Source organism: Equus quagga, chromosome 15 (assembly GCF_021613505.1).
Source record: "Equus quagga isolate Etosha38 chromosome 15, UCLA_HA_Equagga_1.0, whole genome shotgun sequence".
Taxonomy (NCBI): domain Eukaryota; kingdom Metazoa; phylum Chordata; class Mammalia; order Perissodactyla; family Equidae; genus Equus; species Equus quagga.
The window spans coordinates 5,714,969-5,723,692 of NC_060281.1; the positions used below are offsets into that span (position 1 = coordinate 5,714,969).

General features: G+C 35.4%; 1 non-coding gene and 1 pseudogene across 1 annotated transcript; both read right to left on the reverse strand.

Moving 5' to 3' along the window:
• Nucleotides 1-6,617: 6,617 nt before the first annotated feature.
• On the reverse strand, nucleotides 6,618-7,021 carry LOC124225983 (60S ribosomal protein L32-like; annotated as a pseudogene).
• A 72-nt stretch (nucleotides 7,022-7,093) lies between these two features.
• Nucleotides 7,094-7,233, reverse strand: LOC124227502 (small nucleolar RNA SNORA7). Its single transcript, XR_006885510.1, has one exon. It is a non-coding gene; the product is annotated as a small nucleolar RNA SNORA7 (small nucleolar RNA).
• Between the last annotated feature and the right edge of the window lie 1,491 nt (nucleotides 7,234-8,724).

The window sequence follows — 8,724 nt, forward strand, 5'->3', positions numbered from 1 at the left end:
GAGGGGTTACGTAACTTCCAAGGGCGACAAAGCAAAAAGTGGCAAAAGTAAGTATTAAAACACAGATGCATATCTTCAGAGTCCAAATTCTGAACAAAGTCAAACACGCAAAACAATGTCTTGCCTGCAATTTGAATTTTAAAAAATGATATTATAATTGTTATAGAAAATTATTTTATTTCTTCATTATCAGATTCTCATTTGCTCACATTTTTATATATCTAAAATTGAAATATGTATTAAAATTGATTTGACCATTCAATATAGCCTTTCTTTTCTTGAAGAGCTATAATTAAACTCGTGGTACTTCCCACAGTAGATGGCATTTTGCAATCACGAATATATGAAACTTATATTGGCTTATTTTAATAATAATAAATGAAACTTATCATGACTATATTGAAAACATTTTTCAGATAATTTTGTTTAATATGGACTTTAATTTTAATATCAAATTTAAAACCAAAAGTAAATTATTCCATCTATAAAAATTCAGAAAATGAAAAATATTTGGATCTAAATTTTCCATTCTTTTGGTGACTTGTTCACGTATCTATTGCTGACATTAAAATCTTACATTATTTTGAAGTAGAAATTCTACCACAACTGTAAACTATTTTGTTAACCAATAGCTCTGCCTTCTTTCACCTCTAACTTGTTTCATAAGACTGGCAAAAAAAATCCAGGTTTCAGTGACTTTTATGTACTGAGAACAACTTGCCAGTAAAAGAAAGCAGCTCACGCTTTATCAATTTTAAACACTTTCTCTGTCTATAAGCTCTTCTGAAGGAGATCCGGGTAGATAACATGGAATTACCTGCTTCTGACTTGGCTCCTGGTCAGATGGCTCAGAGGATTTACTCAGAATCTTAACATAAAATTCTACTGAGGTTCCCAAATTTCAGGAAAAAAAATGTTGCATGGGGTAGGTGAAAATGGCTTTTTAAAGAATAAGCTAACCATAGAATACCAGCATACTGTCGGCATAGGAAGCGCAGACGTCAGTGCCGATGTCTTGGCTCTGCCCCCTGAACTTCATCTGAAAAATGGGAATGATAATAACTCTTTCGTTATTTGATGTACTTGTGAAAATAAATATATAGCATAAATTTCAATAGAACTTAAAAATCTGTAAACACTATAAAATTGTTGTATACTAAAGAAATGTAAGTTAGCATCACTTCTAATTTCATCCTTTAACATAGTAAATTATTTTAAAGTATATTTACTAAATGTAAATCACTATAACTGATATGCTTTAACTGCATGTAGTTAATTTTAGCATTAATCACAATTTAGTATTTCTCTACCCAGAAAAAAAGAAGGGACATTGAGAATTGCTTCTTTGCTTACCTTTCCTCACCCACATCATTAAATATATATATATATACACACACATATATATATATATTTAAATAGTCCACAATATGATGCATGCTTTTAATGTTTAGTTACCATGTTACATTATTGAAATGATCTTTTCCTGCTTTTAGATTCTCACAGTCCACTCTCTGTTTTATACGTTTTCTTATTCCTGGGCATTTCTCTTCAGCAGTATGATGCAATGTACATTGCACTCCATTGCTACTAAATGCTCTCGCGTTGGACTCACTTGTACACATCACCCTTATTTTCCTTGACTTCACTGTCCTTCCCTGTATTGGTCCCGCTTGTATCCTAAAACTATACAAACCATGGGCATTGCCCTCTAGAAGCCTCCACATTCACTGGAATCTGTACCCAGGCTCTGACAATATAGGTCCCTAACTTCAGAATCATAACTCTCAATCTTTCCTCTTTCGCATGACGAGGGATTAGGAAACTGTACGTGTGAAACTTTACTAATGTAAATGCACACTCCCGGTTTCCTGGCAAAATGCTACTGGAAAAATTATCCCCTCTTTCACCTTTCTTACCCCAAGAACACACACCAAACACAAAAGTATACTTTTCTTCTACTTCTTATTTTCTTTACTTAAACTTCCTCCTGCCATAGCCGAAACTGACTGAAATATGTCTGCTTCCACCCAGGGAATCGCCCAACAGCACTGAGAGCTCCTGGCTCAGCTACGGGCACCAGAAAATGAGCAAATTAAAAAGTAGAATGGGGCTGAGAGGGTTAGCACTGAAGGGAGAAGTGAAAAAAGGGTGAAGGAAATAGCATGTGCAAGAATGTGAATAATTTGCCATTTGCACACATGACTCAAGAAACAGAATTAGTTACAAATCTTTAAGGTCTACAATTCCTGCTACAAAAAAAAAAAATGATCCATGGGGCTTCACATTAAATGTTCTCCATGGAATGGCCTCAAATCATTTTACCAGTGCTATCCAGAATGACTTTTCATCTCATGCATCTGCAGAAATAAATCATTTTAAATACTTACCCTACACTTTACTGTTCATCTTCTCTCATGTTCTTACTGAGGAGAATGCCCATGTCTTCCTATGATCTCTGCGTATGCAAACCCTGTCTGCTTCTCAAGGGGTCTTCAATGCTCTCTCCTCACAGAACCTCTCCTCATCCCAGGGTTGGAACCGAGCTCTCTATCCTATGATTTCGCAATGCACTTGATCTATGTTTCAGTTTTGAGCTCATGTTTCTACGTGGCATTATGCATGAAAGTAGATAATATCTGGTCTTATGTGTTTACTCTTACTTTGTCCAATGGCACCTAGCCTGGTGCTCTACATAAAGTATTTAGGGGGAAAGGACTACTGACAGGATGGGCAAGTAAAACAGTGGTGATTCAACTTATTTGCTTCATAATTCCATATGTTCAATAGTAGCATTAAATGTGATTTGATGGTTATGGCCAAAATGTATAAAGACAGCTACTCAAGTGAAATTTCCATTCCTAAATTGTAAGCACGTTTCTTAATCTTACTAGTTAGCTCCTCACAAAAAGGATAAACATCCTTCACACCATATATAGTACAGCATAACTTTCTGAAATTGCTATGATACTCAGGGAGAATTCTTGCTCTTTTTACCCATTTGAAAATATTTTTTTCAAATATTAAATATTAGATAAGGAGTATTTGCACTATATTATCTCTAAATATATTCCAAGTAACAATATTTCAGTCACATGAAAATTTTATTGATCCCCTTTACATGCTATTTTAAGTACTTATATAGTACGAAAATGAATATGCTATGAAAGCTAAATATGAAAGAGAATCATTTTACACATATCAAATCTGAGTGTTCAGGCTCAAATACAGAGCAAACTGGGATGCAGCAACACATGAGTGGGAAGGAAACTGTGGTGATGCAACTCAGGTTACAGAAATGCTGAAACTTAGGTGCGTACATTGAAGGAAAAGGTAACCAGCAGACCCAATGTCATTGTTCAAACACAACTTTCATTTTCAATTGATAGGATATTCAAAAAGGAGTTTCCAGACAATGGCAGGTCTTCACTTCAGACAGATCACCATATATGGTTTGTACAATGCTTATCCATGTAGAACAGGGCTGAAGCCAGTGAGGGGGGGATTGTAAAGAGTAAGTCAGTGTATTAGCACCCTAATAAAATGAGCTCTGATCTAGAACTGAGAGCTATGATTCAGATCTGAAATTCAATTAGATTACTGAGGTGGAAGCCTAGTTGTATTAATCAGTCAAACACAACTGGCTTCAGAAAATGATGCAATTTAAAATACATGGAAGTATCTTGTCCTATCTCAAGAAAATCAATTCTCAAAAAATAAAATTCTATAAAATAAAACCCATTCCATCCTGGATATTTTATCAACGTGAGATTAGGTTATACACACAACAAAATGGCTATTAAAACTAATATACAGGGGCTGGCCCCATGGCTGAGTGGTTAAGATCACGCACTCTGCTTCGGCGGCCCAGGGTTTCGCCGGTTTGGATTTTGGGCACAGACCTAGCACCGCTCATCAGGCCATGCTAAGGTGGCATCCCACATAGCACAACAAGAGGGACCTACAACCAGAATATGCAGCTATGTACTGGGGGACTTTAGGGAGAAGAAGAAAAAAAAGAAGATTGGCAACAGATGTTAGCTCAGGTGCCAATCTTTAAAAAAAGCCAATAAACAAACAGTAAAGTTGTAGGATATGACATTAACATACATAAATCAGTTGCATTTCTATACACTAACAATGAGCTCTCTGAAAAGGAAATTAAGAAAACAAACCCATTTACAATAGCATCAAAAGGAATAAAATACTTAGGAATAAATTTAACCAAGGAGGTGAAAGACTTGCACAGCGAAAACAACCAATCACTGATTAAAGCATTTAAAGCAGACGCAAAGAAAAGGAAAGATGTCCTGTGTTCGTGGATTGGAAAACTTAATTTTGTTAAAATGTCTAAACTAACCAAAGAAATTTATAGAGTCAATGAAATCCCTGTCAAAATCCCAATGGCATTTATTTCTTACAAAAATAGAAAAAATAATCCTAAAAGTCATATGGAATCACAAAAGACCTCTGAATAGCCAAAGAAATCTTGAGGAAAAAATAACAGAGCTGGAAGCATCATATTTCCCAATTTCAAAATATATTACAAAGCAATTATATTAAAACAGTATAGTAGTGGCATAAAAGCAGATACATAGACCAATGGAAAAGAGCCTAGAAGTAAACCCACATACAGTCAAGTGATCTTTGACAAGGGCACCAAGAAAACACAATGAGGAAAGGATAGTCTCTTCAACAAATGGTGTCGGGAAAACTAGATTCTACATGCAAAAGAATGAAATTAGACCCTTATCTTACACCATACACAAAAGTCAATTTAAAATGGATTAAATATTTAAATGCAAGACCTGGAGCTGTAAAACTCTTAGAGGAAAACATAGGTGAAAAGCTTCGTGACATTGGACTTGGCAATGATTTCTTGGATATGACATCACCAAAAGCACAAGCGACAAAAGCAAAATTAGACAAGTGGGACTACATTAAACTAAAAAAGCTTCTCACAGAAAAGGAAATAATAGACAGAGTGAAATAGCAACCTAAAGAATGGGAGAAAATATTTGCGAAACATATCTCTGATAAGGGATTTGTATGGAATGAATATGTCCCCACAAAACTCATAAGGTGAAATCCTCCCCACAATGTGATGGTGTTAGGAGGTGAGGCCTTTGAGAGGTAATAAGAATTAGATGAAGTTGTGAGGACGGAGCCCTCATGAATGGGATCAATGCCCTTATGAGTCTGGGAAGAGCTTGCTCCTCGCTTGCTCTTTCCTTCTCTTCTCTGTCATGTGACAACACAAGAAGTTGGCAGCATATAACCCAGAAGAGGGCCTTCACCAGAACCAGACCATCTTATCACCCTGATGTTGGACTTCGAGGCTCCAGAACTGTGAGAAATAAGTTTCTGTTGTTTATGAGCCACCCAGTCTATGCTGTTCCATTCCAGGAGGATTAATATCCAAAATACACGAGAACTCCTACAATGCAACAGCGATAAAACAAATAACACAATTAAAAAATGGGAAAAGACCTTGAATAGATATTTTTTCCCAAAAATGACATATAAATGGCAAAGAGGTATACAAAAAGATGCTCAACATAACTGATCATCTGGGAAATTCAAATCAAAACCACAATGAAATATCACCTCACACCTCTTAGGATGGCTATCACAAAAAAATTAGAAAATAGCAAGTGTTGACAAGAAAGCAGAGGAATTAGAACCCTCATACACTGTTGGTGGGAATGTAAAATGGTTCAAGCACTATGGAAAACAGTGTCAAAGTGTCTTGTCCTTTCTCAAGATGGACATGACGCACACTCAATGCCATTAGCTAGACTTTGAGCCCAGGCTCCTTACTGATATATGCAAAACCTAGAATTTTATTTTTCTAAACTTCCCTAAATGTTTGGACTTTTATTCATGTCCATTATGGTCCGGAGTAGATTCTTAAAATATTCGTATTAGTTTTGATAATATGTAATTTATGTTACCAAAGAAATTTGTAATTATAGTTAATTTGCAAAATTTACCCAAATAGAATCAGACTGACCAAAACTTTAGCCTATCATATCCAAATTCGGCTAAGGAATCTACATCTTCCAAGCTCTAATATAATTCTTGGAAAATTTATTATTCCTTTAGTGTTTCTTTTTCTAATGCAATAAAAAAATTGCTATTTTGCTATTTAATACAGCTAAAAAATACCATATAAGCTGTGTGTAGTAAACTATATGTGATAGATTACAATATATATTATAATAATACAATATATAACATAGATATATAATGCACATTAGATAAATATTAATGTATTAATGCATTATAAAATATTGACTATATTAATATTTACTATTATGTTGTAATATAATTACTATTATTTATATATAATTATATAAAGTATAATTACTATGTTACTATTATATGTTATAATAGTATATATAATAGTAAATATTAATATAATCAATATTTTATATCATATATATGTTATATAATATATATTATGATATATAACATATTATATACGTTATAATATATACTATTATATGATAGTTTATATTATGTGTAACACTCTCTCCTTCACTAGTCCTTTTTATTTATGAATTTTTTTCATCATTTTATGTTTTTATTAACACAAATGCAATGTGCACATCAGCTGTCTATTCATTTTCTTTGCTGCACAGACTGCCACTGGGACTGGTGACGCTGATAGCCAACAGGGCTGCTCTTTCCGCAATGGCTTTGTGGTTCTTGGAGGAGACATTGTGAGCAATCTCAGCATGGTAAGATTTGTTGGACATAAGCAGCTCTTTACGTTCCTTAACGTTGTAGACCAGGAACTTCTGGAAGCCACTGGGCAGCATGTGCTTTGTTTTATTGTTGCTCCCATAACCAGTGTTGGGCGTCAAGATCTGGCCCTTGAATCGTCTGTGTACCCTATTGTCAATGCCTCTGGGTTTTTGCCAGTTACGCTTAATTTTGTATCGGTCTGATGGTGCTGAACGAAATTTTTAGTCCTCTTTTTGATGATCTTGGGCTTCACAAGTGGTGTGAGGGCAACCATGACTCCTTCAAGAAAGAGGCAGAGATGGTGTCAAAGAAGAGTCCTGGAGGGAGGTGTTCTTGCCCAGAGCTTGAACCTTGCAGAGTGTCTTCCAATCACCAGTTACTGAGAACGCTGGGAATGGAAGGGGTACCTCTGCCAGGCCTGCTTTCCCTTCCATCTCCGAAGCTGGCGGAACACCAACCACACTCCAGATGCAATCCCAGGAGGTCCGAATTATTTTTACATATACTATTTCATTTGTTACTCACAACTTCATTAGTACAACCAAAAAACAATCACAGTTGTATCTCTGATGAGGCATCTAGTCAATAATTGACTTATATGGCCTTTGAATTTTAATTTTTTTCGTGATAAAACATCAAAAAGGGGTTGAGATGGAGTGTTGACTGGATGAGGAGAAAACTAACATTCTTGAGAAGCTGTGGGGAGGGGAGATTTAAGGCAGAGAGATCCTCATATCCTTCAGTCTCATCCAATCAATCCAGTCCCTCCAGTGGGAGCAGGGGATCCTAGCCCCCATGAGTGCAGGGCAGATAGCATGTTAATGAGGAGGATACTAAAGCTCAATAAGATGAGACAGTTTGCCCAAGATTTCACAACAATTAGAGAAGTAATGAAAGACTGAAAACTAGACTTATCTATGGGCAATTGAGTCAGATAAGATGTGTGGGCAATAGTGTTACAAAGTACATTGTGGCGTGGAATAGGGAAAAGTTAAAGGAGGTGAGGAGAATGCTGATGGCATTGACAGAGATAAAAATCTCAAAAGAAACAAACGCACTAAATTTAATTTTCGACATGTTATATACCTTTAGTACTCGGAGTAGTATTAGAGATCAATATCCTCATGTACTTGCAGCATGATGTATTGGAAAGTAATTTGGTACTGAATTAAAAAGAACAGTTTGAATCCAAGCTCTTCCCTGAATTAGCAAATTATCCCTTTTTTATGGGTATTATTTTCCTTTTCTCTACCTTGTGAACAATAATACCATTTGAAGGTGGTCAGGAAGATTTCCTGACTCACTGTGCGCAGTGTCTGTCTTAGTACTGGTTTCACAGAAAAAGAACAATAAAATATTTGATGGCGACTGGTGATGAAGATGGGATGATAAAAATGATGACGATAACAGTGATGGCAACAATCAACACAAAAGAGACAACAGAATTCCAGACAGGATGGAAGACTTCTCCAAGTTCAGGTGATGAGTTGCTTTTGAGAATTAAACTTTAACCTCCAGTTCAAACTTTACACATTATTACACTTATTACATTATTATCATGACCCTATGTTTCTGGCTCAGTCTTATTGCTTATATTTGGAAAATAAAGTCTTTAGTTGGCTTAAATTTACCATGGTTTATAAACCTGATGTTAACAGGCATTTTAAAAGTCCAATTGTATTATGTCTAGAGGAGGAATATATGTAGGCTGGTGTGTGAGACAGTGAATTAGGCTTTGCCATGGGAACAATTACATCCTTTGATGTGGCAGAGATAGAGTTGCAACAATTTCCTTTTCAATTAAATACTGAAATCATGTAACAAAAGTGAGACTTGGAAACCAGAATCTATGTCGTTACACACAAGATTATCAAAACTCGTCCTATTTCTTCAAGTATTCTATTTTTGTCATTTGTCTATTGACATAACATAGATCCTCAGCATTGAATATCTTAGATATTTACAGGATATAGGATA